Source organism: Anabrus simplex, chromosome 14, assembly GCF_040414725.1.
Source record: "Anabrus simplex isolate iqAnaSimp1 chromosome 14, ASM4041472v1, whole genome shotgun sequence".
Lineage (NCBI taxonomy): Eukaryota > Metazoa > Arthropoda > Insecta > Orthoptera > Tettigoniidae > Anabrus > Anabrus simplex.
The window spans coordinates 66094381-66108658 of record NC_090278.1 but is presented as its reverse complement, the minus strand read 5'-3'; the positions used below and the strand labels follow the sequence as shown (position 1 = coordinate 66108658).

The window sequence follows — 14278 nt, the reverse complement described above, 5'->3', positions numbered from 1 at the left end:
GTCAAGTGTATAAAGGGATCCAAGCAGCCTGTCTCCTGGTACGACACCAGGGATCTTTGAGAGAGTATGGCAGAAATTCATGTGCCGTTGCCATGCATGCATTGAGGCTGGCGGTTGTCACTTTGAACAGTTGCTATGAGCTGCGTTATTGTGCGATGTACTCTCTTTGTCCACAACACAAGAAATATTAATTTCCAATCATTGGTTCCCTATCTCAATGTAATCTGTTGTGGATCCTCTTATCACCTGTTTCAGTTTCACCCAAAAGGTTTGAGACACCCTGTATACCCGTTGTCCACAATTAAACTGACAGTAGCTGGGTTGAGTGGTTCAGACAGTTGAGGTGCTGGCCTTCTGATTCAACGTGGCAGGTTCAATCCTGGCTCAGACTGGTGGTATGTGAAGGTGCTCAAATAAGTCAGTCTTGTCTGTAGATTTCCTGGCATGTAAAAGAACTCCTGGGACTAAATTCTGGCACCTTGATATCTCCAAAAACTGTAAAAGACTAGTTAGTGGGATGTTGAGCCAATAATGTTATTATTAAACTGTGTTCAGCACAGGTTGTAATGATTGTGGGCGTTGGAAATTTTGTAGATATGTTAAAAAAGCAAAGTGCTCATAAATTATGCTACAAAAATGACTTGTCGCGGCCACCAAATTAGGCGGGTGAGGGAAAACTGCGCTGTCGTCAGATATGGGAACGGCAAAGCGACAGATGGTTGAGATTCGCTTATCTCCGAGCACGGATTGGCAACGCTGATCGTGCAGTGCTGTCTAGTTGAAGCCCATCCGCTTCAGGCCACCTTACCCATGTCATTCCCTGTCATGCAGCTTTACCTACCTTACAGCCGTTGAACTTGCACCGGTGCAGTTAAAATAGATAGTGAATGTGAATTGATTTGGGCTCAAGTCAAGAGAGAAGAGGCAGACAGGACCAAGACATTCAAAATAAAGGACGTAGAAAAACTCGCGTCAGAAGCAATCGACCGTGTGATTGCTGCAAATTGGGAAGTGCTTCAATCATGCGGAAAATCATCAGACGATTGGGCCAAGGAAATAGTAAGGGACGAAAGAATGGAGCCATTCATTATCAGTGTAAATGACGACTCAACAGATAGTGAGATGTGTGATGACGGTGACTAAGAAATCTTAGATTGCCTTGAAGCTAGAACCCGATTCTTAATTCATTGTAAATTAATGTTAACCTATTCTTTAAAGTAGTTCTTTTTTCATATTACTCAGTACAATATACAGTATTCAAATATCTAAAGTTATAATGTAATAAAACTAAAACTGTGCTGGCGCGCGCGCCCCAAACTGCCTCAGCCAGCGACATTTACATGATCGCTTTCTGGGCCATTTTCCAGGAAAATTACAAGACTCACGGAAATATGTTTCAGATAAAAAATGTAAGTCAGGCAATTTTTTACATTTTTCTCGCAGACAAAATTTTATTGACTGAAAAAATAAAAACTTGGCCACTTACTCAAATTTTCAATACATGATTCTACGGATTTAAATTTACTCGCTCAAGATTTTGTTTTTAATTATTTGAAGTGGTTTATATGGAAAATAGTTATATACCACTGAAATCAGCAATCTTTACTGAGGCTTGTAGTATAATTTGTTTTGAAACATTGTATGAAGTAACATCGAGAGCTTGAGAGATAACAACTTGCCTCGCGCTCCGAAATAATGTGTTCAGTTAGACATTTCTTCGCCAGTTGCTACATAGTCTTGGCAACAGCGTAATTTCTCTGACCCGCCTAATTTGATGGCCACAACAATAGTTGCATGACTTGCCACCAGGTGCAAAGTATGGTGCTGTAATGAGTGGTAGGGTAGTAGAAAAAGGCAGGAAAAAATCACATGAAAATGGTGATTCTGGCATGTTTAGGATTTATGGTTACACTGTTTAATTTGGCCTCCCAGCTCAGCAACAGGCTGCATTCGTAACACGGCATGGTCGACAGTTGACCGCAGCCTATCTGGTGAAATCGAAACGACATGTCATTGAATGCTAGCCTTTAGTTTCGGCAGAGGAGAGACTGTATGTGTCCCGATATACCCACATCAAGAAGTCCCATGGATTTAGGTTCGGGGATATTGAAGATTGCGCATCTGGAAAATGACCCGAGTTGATGTGGTCTTTACTGAAGGTTTCTTGCAGCAAATCTTTCTCCTGGGAAGTGATACGTGGTGTTGTCCCATCTTGCTTGAAAAGAGCAGTCCATTCTTTCCAAGCTGGAGTCATGTGTTGCACAAGGAGTTCCATATAAGGTGCACACCTAACAGGCTGTGAGGGGTCATCTCTTCAAAGAAAAATGGACCAAGAATGAATGAGCTTGTAAAATTATGCTAGTCACTTAAGCTGAATGCAATGGTTATTCCTATAACAAAGGAACTGACAACGGAATTCCACGGGGAGAACTTTCTAAAGTCACGAGTTACGAAAAATTGTTATAAGTTAAAAACATTTTCCCGTATTGAACTGAGATTCACAATTAGAATTAAGGAAGGTTCAACCTTTTCAATACAAAACGTGTTGTATAAGATGTTCACAACATATTTATTATTAGAACCGAACATATTTATTATTAGAACCGAACATATTTATTATTAGAACTGGTTTCGACGCTTATTGCGTCATCATCAGCTACAAAAATCACAAATGGGCAAAGTACATATCACAAAAATTGCATAAATGACTTGCATGGCTGAATACAAATGGACTTCTTTTCTCCTTAAAGGCTAGAAGAAAATGAGTAAAATATGATGTGATGTGACACACAAGCGTAGTAGTTTGATGAGTGAGTATTGTGCATAAAATTGGTCTGATGTTTTGAACATAAAAGTCTGAATATGATAATAAAACGATGTAGTAAAATTGTCCACTCTTCTGTTGCTGTTCAATTAAGACACAAGTCCAGGTCCGATGTTATATGAGGTTGGCAAGACCATCAAAAAGATTTTGTCAAGGCCAGGACACCTGATGTTAAGCGATTGAATAAGGTTGATCTTCAAATTAGTCTCAGCTCAACCAAGGCCGCATTAGATACAGGCCACAAGGCTCGGACCGTGACGTCACGCCAGTGGCTGGCGTTCAGCATGGTAGTATACGGCACGCTCTCACTGTTTCCATGATATTATTAATTTATTGAACCTTAACGATATAACTGAACACGCCTTTAATTGTGGTTTTATTTAGGCTTGTGCACTACATCAGTTTTATGCGAGGAAAACTAGCGGAACAGTTTATGTACATTTATTTACGTAAAATTAAGCTGACATCTGTCATTTGTAACGGAACACAGTTTCATGCAAAAGATTAAAACCCATAATACATATAAAAATAGTTTTAATGTTACTATGCAAATACATAACAATTCACAATAGTCTGGAACCATTCTTAGAAATTAGGCTTCAGCTTAAAACTTATCTAACAATTCTTAAGGTTCCAGTTTATCAATTTTCCTTTTATTCACCGATTTATGACTATCCTTACTTGAGGATTTCTTCTTCTTAGCAACGAGTTATGCCTTTGCTGGCGGGACCTAGTGTTTACACTGCACTAAGTCTTCTGGTATGGGCTAGAGCAATTTTGGTACTTTCATTGATCTGTCTGTCTTATCCTTGGTTTTGACAAAATGAAAGTGACTGAGGTATGAGCAATGATAGTAATGCCATTCCTTACGCAGCCAGTCCCTGCTATGAATGGTGTGAAACTGTTGCTCACAGGGTCGGTTGGTGCATCCATTTCAGGGGGCTTGGCAGACTGATATGTAATAGGAACTTCTGGCTCGGTGAGGAAACCAACGGGAAACTACCTCGCTCCTCATTTCCCTAGTACACCTCTTCAGTGATGCCTAGGCCATCTATGACAGCTCATGGCAGAACTGTTGAGGATCCAACCAGCCATCGGGCTGATGACTAAACATACATACATACATACATAAAGCAACGAGTTTGTCTGCGATAACTTTTCTATAGATATTCAATAATATATTACAAAAGATGTGTATATATATATTTGTCAACGTAATCTTTAAAACTACTACAATCACTGCATGTTTCAAACATGACGTTTTCATTTTCCAGAACTTTGTTGACAAGCAAAATCAGAATGTTTCTTTGAGAATCACCATGTAAAAACCTCGATTCAAATTTATCTCTTATAAGTACACTAAATAATTTAAACTGTGTGATCAAAATGTTACTGTTAAAATAGACCCATCAGGTCTTTTAACAGAATCCTCCCTAATTACAAAACGTTCGAAGTGTTTTATGCACACAGCTGAGCTTGCTGAAGGGACAAATTCTGTTCGATGGATGCCTAAGATCCACTTTAGTTTCCGAACCAAATCAGTAGGAAATTTAAACACTGAAATACTGGGCTCTTCTGAACTATAGTTGCTTCTACAACCAGGTACACAACACAACGTGGGCATAATTCACAATGTTCTCACACGTTTAAGTCATTCAACATCATTGACAGCCTTACTGCTACGAGGTTCATATCAGCCTACAAGTCACTGGCGAAAAATGAAGCGGATGGCTCTTTGTGTGACGTAGCGCCGGAAGTGGAGGGGGAGCCTTATGGCCTGTATATCTAGTTGGCCTTGGCTCAACAAGGGTGGTGAATCTTAAAAGAAAGGAAAGAAAAACTAAGTTAGTGAAATGGAACTCTAAATGGAGTCGCGACCAAGGATGATAGGATATGAGACTCACCTTGTTCAGCGTGCTGTGTGTGTAGTGTGAGGAGAGTTGTGGACAAGTGAGATGGGTGTGACTGAGGAACGAAGGTAGAGTGAGATGGGTGGGAGGGGGAAGGGGAGAGAAGGGTAGGGAGGCGGAGTTTAAGGCGGGTCAGGAGGGCGGAGTGGTAGTGGTGTGGGACGTAAGAGTGCTGTGGAGACCGTGAAAGATCGATTTTCCTCCCGTGGTTTTTATACCTCTAAAGACTTCGATTAGGAAGTCAAAAAGGATATTGGATTTTTCTGAAATTTCGTTAAGATTTAAGTTAGGATTAAAAAATTGGTCTAGGTGAATGAAACAGTTTTCCGTAACATCGAGTAAAGGGCCTTTATTTATGTTTTTGAGAATTTCTAGGTCTTGTTCTATGGTAGTAAAATTATGCTTTAAGTCATGTACGTGTTGGCCTATTGCAGAAAATCTATTATATCTGATGGCATTGACGTGTTCTAAGTATCTAACTTTGAAGGTACGCCCGGTCTGTCCGACGTATGAGGAAAAACAGTTATTGGATTGAAAACGGTAAACACCTGACTTTGCGTAAATGTCGGATCTGTTTATTGATTTGGAATAGTGAACTATATCTGTTTCTATTGCTGGTTCTGTATGAAATTTTAATATTATGTTTCACCTTTAAAGAAAACCTACACAGAAACTATTTTTATATTAGACTTTATTAAGGCTTCATTTTAAGAATATCATAACTATTGTCAACCATTTCGCTCACCATTTGAAGCATATTACCAACATCTTCACATTCATATGTAATTTAATTACTATCAGGTACCTGATTAATTATCTTTCAGATTGAGATTAAGGCTTACAGATTTGATTATTAAAATCTCTTTATGTATAGAATAGGTGGAATAAATAAACTTTAATATTTATTTGACTTTAATGTAAAAATTTCATAAAGTCGACTGTAAATCAGGGATACAGTGAGTTACCCTCTCAAGCTCCCCTTCATCTTGGTTTGAGGTGACTACAATTTAGTAATTTTTTGTAATGTATTAAAGTAATTTCCATGCAAGCCACCTCAGTAGTTTGGGACTAGCCCCTGTTTCATTGGCCAAGAGCCCTGTAGGTTTTAATAGTTCTGTTTGTGTTCGGGCCATTTATTTACCCTGCTCTTTTTCTCGAAGGCCCTGTAGGTTGGCTACTAGATGCCCCTGTATAAAACTATTTCAATTTGAAAGTTGTGCCTTGAGAGGCCAGAGATTGTAGGCTGGAAGAAACTTGAGAGACTGTTAACTCTTTTCAAAGTTTTGTAATAGTAAAGAGTTCCTCTGGAAGGCTAGATAGTGTAATTTACAGATAAAGTGCTCTTGAATGAGGGAATTTCTGCCCTTGACTAAATTGTTCATGTTGAATTGAAATTTTGTAAAGTTGAGCTCGTAGCTCAGAAACTGTAAATCGAGGGCTTGAAGTCCAAACTTGTTAAATTCCCTATTCTTGAAGTGTTCCACCCTTATTTGCTTTTGTACCTGACATGTTATGTTCAGTAAGTGAAAATTTGTCTTCTGATTAAAGTTCCAAGTTCATGTAGTATCAGTTTAACCTTTGAGGAGTTCATTAAGGTGTTTATTTTGAATGATTGTAGTTGATTTGTACCTCCTGGTACAAAACATTCAGCCTTTATGAAACGCCCTCAACCTCCACAGGATGCCACTTTACAAAATTTATGTTCTTATAAAACTACCAGTATACAATTTGTTACCAATTTTTAAACAAGGACATTCAAGAAAGTATATAAATTTAAGACTATTTGTATATTAGACTTTATGAAGGCTTCATTTTAAGATCATCATAACTATTGTCAACCATTTTGCTAACCATTTGAAGCATATTTCCAACATCTTCACATTCATATGTAATTTAATTACAATAGAGTCCCTGATTAATTATCTTTCAGATTGAGATTAAGGCTGAAGATGCCCTTAATTAATGGGTGAAACATGTCCCTATAATTTTGTTTACAGATTTGATTCTTAATTAAAATCTCTTTATGTATTGAATAGGTGGAATAAATAAACTTTAATATTTATTTGACTCATTTTACATTTCAATATGGACCAAAATATGAGAATTATAACATGTAATTTTTACATTAGCAGAAAGAAGAATTGCATTTTAGAAATGTTTGTTACACAGTTAAAGATTCGGTCCTTCCCCTCGAATAAATTTGCAGAGACAGCAAGAAAGATAGAATTTACGTGGCCATTACCTTGTAGATGTTCTGCTGGCTGAAGAAAGAGGCACCCTGCCTCCTGCCTTCACACACACACACACACACACACTTAGAAAGATGGCAATCAAATGACAAGGTAGCCAGGAAAGCTGCAGTTTATATACCCTCAGGGAAAGTTTGAGAGAATTCAGGAATAATCTGGCCACACCCTCTGAATTTTTATTGCCAAATTCAAAGTGAACAAGAAATGTGGGATTGGTGGAAAATTAATTACAAGAATGTGATTGGTCAGATTCAAAACTGGTGGAAAGGGAAAGTAGTGTTGCAAACTCAGAAATAAATCAACATAGATTTAGGTATGGAAAACCTAGGAATATGGAACTTGTTATAAATTCTTGCACCAGAGTGCATGATTATAGTTTTTTGGTAGACATCTGGAAAAATGTCCAACTTCTTGATGTGTAGTGAAAAAAAAAAACAAGGAGAAATTCAATTAGTTTAGGAAACTTCACAATAACACAATTACTTAATATTTCAGTAGTGACATCTTCTGATTAAAGTTCCAAGTTCATGTAGTATCAGTTTCACCTTTGAGGAGTTCATTAAGGTGTTTATTTTGAATGATTGTAGTTGTGTACCTCCTGGTACAAAACATTCAGCCTTTATAAAAGGGTGATATGCTGCAGATAGAGGTAACTGTGACAAGGCAGGGTACTTTGTAGTTACTGCTTTTACTGCTCAAATATCAGACTCGCTCTTGTGGGCCCGACTATAAATGAACCTTGACAGATTTGTTTCTCATTGGTGATTGTTTGGATGTATAATGAATTATATGAAAAGCAATATTCCAGTTTAAGGGATTAATTTCCAAATTGATTTTCTTTGCAGTTGCTGAGGGCTGTATTTTCCTGTACTACATGGATGAGATGATTTGCTATGGCAGTTAGAAAATTGTTCAGCAATGAAGACAAGAAAAGTAGTTTAATTTTGCATTCATGAAAATACAGTAGTGTTGCAAGAAAGATAGGACACATTGTGTTCTATTACCATGTGATAACAATACATTTTAACTGTGTTAACATTTGGAAAAAGTATTTTTTTGGCCCAAAGTAGACATTTTGATGGCTGACTATTGTTACTATGTGCAGTAAATTTTATAGCTTATTATTTTGACAATTAAATGTAAAATAATAGAGTAACTGTGGAGCACTTTTTATTTATTGCTGGATTGTTTGTAATGTACTATATTTTAAATTGATAAGAATATCTCCTTCAAGAATTTTGCAAATGGCTAAATATCTTCAGTTATTTCTCTAGATTAGGGTGGAGGAAATAGTGGAATAAGTTTGATATAACTTCCAAGGGGCTCATCAGACTTACAGTACTTTTTTGTAAGATCAATATCTTGAGATAATGATGCTTTTTAAAAATGGAAATACACTTGTTTTATACACATACCCTTAACAGTATAAATTCAGCACTGTGATTATTTTGAAAATCAGAAAAGTACTTTGGGAATTAAAAAAAAAAAATTGTTTTACGTCGCACAGACACATCTTATGGCGACGATGGAACAGGAAAGGCCTAGGAATGGGAAGGAAGTGTCAGTGGCCTTAGTTAAGGCCTTGCCTTGCCAGCATTTGCCTGGTGTGAAAATGGGAAACCACAGAAAACCATCTTCAGGGCTGCCGACAGTGGGGTTTGAACCCTCTCTCCTGAATACTGGATATTGGCCGCACTTAAGCGACTGCAGCTATCAAGCTTGGTGACGGATAGTCTTATGGTGACAATGGGATGGGAAAGGCTTAGGTGTGGGAAGGAAGTGGCTGTGGCCTGGTTTGAAAATGGGAAAACCATCTTCAGGGCTGCAGACAGTGGGGCTTAAACCTTGGATGTAAGCTCACAGCTGCCAACTTGCCCAGTCTTTGAGAAAATCCATTGTATTTTTGTGATGTACTTGTCTGCTGATTTTCAAAATCATGGTATTCAATTTGTAATACTGTATTTGTAGTTTTCAGGCTATTCATAGTTCCATTTAAGAAAATGGTGCCATTACTGTAAGTGGAAAGAGAATATCTTGAATGGTTCATGAGTTATTTGAAGTGGACAACTTTGCTGAATAATCCTGTATAACACATTTTTAGCATCTTGGTATATTATATGGTTTGTTGGAGAGTCTTGAAATGTGGTTTTGATATTATGTTCAGATGTTCACTTATTGTGTGACCTGTTTGTAATAGGAAGCTGGCAACTGTTTCCTTGCTACATTTGCTACTGTAACAGTTTTCCTATATTTAGAGAACATTTTGTTTTGTCTGGAAATTTTCACAAAAAGTAAACTGAATGTCCAGGATTTTACATGATAAAACCAAAAGAGTGGGTGTCTTTGCTCAGCCTTGATCAATTGTATTACTTATTGTAACACTGAGAAAATTGTGTAATAAAGGCTAAAAAGAACGAAGGACTTCTATATATTTTCCTTATTCTTTCCTCCTCATGTAATAAAGCAAGTTGTAATTTAACAGCTTTGGCTCAGGTGCTTATACTGAAATGAATAAAGGATTTCAACATTTCAGGTTTTCCATTCTGAAAATACCAAAATTATGGAAATTTGGACTTAGTTTTTTTTCTTTGTTTATTTCTTCACAATTACATCAAAAAAATGAAATTATAAAAACAATTTTTTTTTGCAATTTTTCATAAATTTAGTGGAATAACTAAATTTTACTGTAAAAAAACTGCATTTTGAGCAGAAAAATAGCTTAAAAATATACCCTAAGTCCAACACCTCATTTCAAGTGTCCAGGTTCAGCGTCGAAACTTTTATGAATCACGGACTTTCCTGTTCAAGAAAAAAAAAAATTGGAAAAATTATATTACTAAGTGCATCCAATACAGTACTGCTATTGCACAAGAAGAGAGAACTTCTACTCCCCCACTTGTGCAATAGCAGTACTTTTATACATATCATCGAAGCACCTACAAAAACTACTGTTATGTCCAAGAATTCTTTGAGGCAACTCTCAGTATTGAACCGTTAGGGTTTTGCTATCTCAAGTGGAAAAATTTCACACAGGTGTTTCTGCAGGTGCAACGATAAGATGTAGTTGTTATTAAAACATTAAACATAGCAGTACTGCCAACAATTGGAAGTGCGTATGGAAATATAATGCACACAATTGCCTAATATGAAAATTCTTGGCCTGTTTCCAATCATTTGACCGAGTCACAATGCAACAAGGGCAGGAACCGTGCCGGCTGCCAAAGCTCACCGCACTCCTCTGGGGCAATGCTTAATGACTGACGGATGAAATGACACTAGTGTGTGTTGCTGGAATGAAAGAGAAGGGAAACCGGAGAGAAACCTGTCCCACCTCTGCTTTGTCCAGCAAAAATCTCGCATGGAGTGACGACTATTTGAACCACCAAACCCAGCGGCGAGAGGCTGGCGCACTGCCTCCTGAGTCAGAGGTTTAATAAACTATTCCACAAGGAGGCAATTATAAACCACCCTAATTTTATCAGTTTAAAATGGCACTGTTATTTCTTTGGTTTTTTGGGCACAAGATACTGAAAGGGCATGTGTTTATCATCCCTTCAACTACTATAAGTCGTAAGAGACTTATTATCTCATTAGAGTAGACCTCTTCTTTGCTAGTGTTTTAACATAGCACAAATACATTGAAGCTTTTCGGCAACACAAAGATTTGCCTGGTGTGAAAATGAGAATTCCCTGAAAATGATTTTTAGGGCTGCCCTGAACCTGCCATCTCCCAAATGCAAGCTCACAGCTACGCAGTCCTAACCACACGGCCAACTTGCTTGGTTAGAGTAGGTCTTTTGTACTGGGAGATTGTACTATTCAACCAAACTTCCTGGGAGGGCCAAACACTAACAATTTTTTTCGTGTTTAGTAAATGATAATTTCTTGAAATAGCCCGCCTAGTGGCCGTGACCGTTAAGGCATCAAGTTTATATGCTCTGGCGCCGTGGTTAGCCCGTTTGAGTCACAGTGGTCGAAAATAAAAACTACCATCAGAATGTTGGCAGGTAGGAGAGGTGGTGATACACGATTTCTAAACATTACATTGAGCCAAAAGCCTGGATTAAATTCTACACCTCTCTGCAGTGCTCATATGGAATGAAGGCATATGACATGCGTGATTCGCCCGTCAGATGGAGATGCTGAGCCTTGAGCAGGCCGCTTGGTGCTATTGAACAGAAGTAGGCTATGTGCCAGCACCACGTTTCACCCCTCTCCCTTCCTATTGCCACGTCATGCGTTTCATCTCATCAGCTCTTCTGATGAGGTTGACGTCAGAAAGAGCACCCGGTTGTAAAAACTCTTCATACCCGACTCCGTAAAGAAACTAGGAAAGGGTTGGATGAACATGTTAACTGAACCAAGATTGATAAGTTCTTAAGCTCATTAACTTTAGGTTCAGATTATCTGTACCATTTTCAATAACAACTGTTCAACACTTCCAAGAGTTGGCAATAAATAAAAAAATCACAAACCATTTCTAACAAGTAAGGACAACTTTCTGATCACTGACTTGTGCAACAAATTGGTAAGCCCTCATATTATATTCAAATTTACATTATCAATCATGACTGATCAGCAATTAGAGCAGTCACCCTAGTGGCAAATTCCCTACCTGTTTACCTAGACTTTTCTTTAAAAAATGCAAAGAATTTGAAAAATTTATTGGACATATTCCAATCCCTAACGCCCCCCTTTACACTAAGAGTCCAAATAACGAAGGTGAAAGTTCAACAATAAATAGCTCTCTTTTTAAAAAATAGAAACTTTGAAAATTGAAACATGATCCTCAAGGGAATGAACAAATAAAAAGTTGATAATTACATGACAGCTACGAGATCTTTAAGTTTTACATGACATTCTAATATCCTATATTAACTGGTCACACGTGCCTTAGTGGAGAATCACTATGACATCATACCTAATATACATACACTTTATTTTTCCGGGGCAAGCATTCAAAAATTAAACACGAAATATGATTTGCTCTACTAAACATTTGGAGAGAGGAACGTAGTATCTGAGGAACCAGCTTAAACGTGTTATTATATTTACATCTAGCTTTTACAGTACCATATCGTTGACAAACCTGAGTTTATGTATAGCTTTGCACCTCACAACAAAACGACGGCCTCCAACTTCAATGCAAGCATGATATTCACGAACAAGATACCCGCGGTCCCTTTCAAATCGCAGGCGACTACAATCCTGGCAACAAATTCCAAGTATTTCTTTTTTGAAAGTTGCCTTACGTCGCACTGACACAGATAAGTCTTATGGCGACAATGGGATAGGGAACGGCCCTAATTAAGGTACAGTCCCAGCATTTGCCTGGTATCAAAGTGGGAAACCATCAGTGGGGTTCGAACCCAGTATCTCACAGCTGCACACCCATAACTGGATGGCCAATTCGCTCGGTCACTGTGTATGTCGAATGAAGTACAGTAAAGTATTGATTTTTCATATAGATTGATTTATTTATTTTGATCAGTTAATGCAATCATGAACTCAATCGATTCAATTCTAAGACTTAATACCTTTACAAGTCAACAGCGCAGTTAGGCGAGTGACAAGCATTTTATTTAATGTTGTTATTACTGTTTTTTGTGAACACCCAATTTTCTGACCACTGGAAATAATATAAAGCTAAATACATGTAAAACATCACTGTAAATAAGCCAGAAAATCGTGATAGACATATTTAACCCCCTTCTCTTCAGACCTTAGGTTTCCTATCTCAAAATGTTCGGCAGAGCATCCCCTATTTCTTGTTTAATTTTTGCAAGCATTTAGTAAAATCTAATTGAATGCTGCCAACACTTTTCAACACAGATGCACAAACTGCATTTCCTTCCATCCTGACATATTGTGTAGACTGTTATGATTGGATTCAACATCATCCAGTCGCTTTGATAAATTTGCATTTAAAAAAAAAACTTATCTCCATTTCGAAGGTACTCGTGTAATATGGGCACAAGGTGGACTACAGCAAAACAAGTTACACTTGAAGATCAAAACCAGCGACACTGTTGGCCACAATAAGTTTACACCTACAAGTAAACTGAATATGTTGAGCACTTCAAAACCAAAAAGAAATCAATGATTTGCATTTAGGGCTGTCACCCAGATGACAGATTCCCTATCAATTGTTTATCTAGCCTTTTCATTTAACATTTTCCTTGATAAATTACTCCAATCCTTACCCCCATCCTATAAATAAATATTTGCCCCAATTTGTCCTCTTGAATTCGAACTTTATCTTCATATTGTGATCTTTCCTACTTTTATTAAAGCTCCGCTAAGGTTTAAAAAAAATAATAAACCCCAATCCTCGAGACAAGATCAACACAATATCATCTGTAAAATAATATGCATCCTAACCAAAAAGCTAAACGAGAGAGGAAATACATAAATTAGCCAAAGACTTTGTTCGTACTTCCTTGGGGATCGAATATAATAAATGTACTTTTGTACCAAAGCAGTCCACAGAAGAACACGGTTAAAATGCTACATCCATACACTGTTTCAAGAAGGTTGTCCATACTTGCTTTAAAATGATTAAATTCTCTTGAACACCTTTGTTACAATGTAGGAACATGAGAAAATGTTAGACATACCATTGTAACAAACAAATAAATCAAGAGAACTTGACGGACTGGAAGGAAAAAGAACTGAAAGAAAGTCTGAAACCAGTCAGCATAAAGCACAGAAAGAGATTTCTCAAGTTATTCTTCCAACCAGATTTTAACTAACTCAATTCAAAATTATTCTCTTTCCAAATCAAATTTTCTTAAAGCTTAATTCCATATTATTTGCAGGGCTAACAACAAAAGAGATGGAGAAATGAACAGAAACAATGCTTTAAACATTACTTTTAAATAAGTTTCATTTTTTTACTACAAGGAATTAAACCAGTTTCGCGGAGACCCAGGAATATATCTATATTCTAGAGGTAGCTCCTTTCGTTTTAAAATTATGATTTGGACAGACCTGTGATATCCTAAAACAGTGCTTTTATTATCATTTGTTGAATGATCAAATGATGATAACAGGATTGTTCGACATGAGACTCATCCCATCAAATTATACTGCATCATTGTATGAGAAAAATAACATCATTTGGCTTCACAGAACTGGTCTCGAAATCAATCACTTCAAAATATTTCTACAGAAAGCTATTTGCCACTTATATCTTCAGTTGAAACATCTAACCATTTTATGTTCCTTGAAATCATTGCTCATTTTTTCCTTTCTGAATCCATCTTGCTATCAGCTTTTCTAAGTCATGGTCATTT

The 14278-nt window shown here is 37.2% G+C and overlaps 1 protein-coding gene and 1 long non-coding RNA gene across 4 annotated transcripts in view; one reads left to right on the top strand and one right to left on the bottom strand.

Moving 5' to 3' along the window:
- LOC136885217 (uncharacterized) overlaps window positions 1-9397 on the top strand; it is a 31499-nt gene extending 22102 nt beyond the window's left edge. Inside the window, exon 3 of the long non-coding RNA XR_011018992.1 lies at window positions 7829-9397. This is a non-coding gene — a long non-coding RNA (uncharacterized lncRNA). The remainder of the gene's footprint in view (window positions 1-7828) is intronic.
- Window positions 1-14278, bottom strand: part of LOC136885566 (uncharacterized) — a 60081-nt gene that overhangs the window by 4555 nt on the left and 41248 nt on the right. The window contains exon 4 of one of the 3 annotated variants that reach the window (XR_011018991.1): window positions 3404-4642. The exons of 1 other annotated variant lie outside the window; for it this stretch is intronic. The gene's annotated coding sequence lies outside the window, so the exon portion shown is untranslated. Of the gene's footprint in view, window positions 1-3403; window positions 4643-9637; window positions 9783-14278 lie in introns of those variants that run through there. One more of the 3 variants, XR_010861564.2, reaches the window with a different exon arrangement.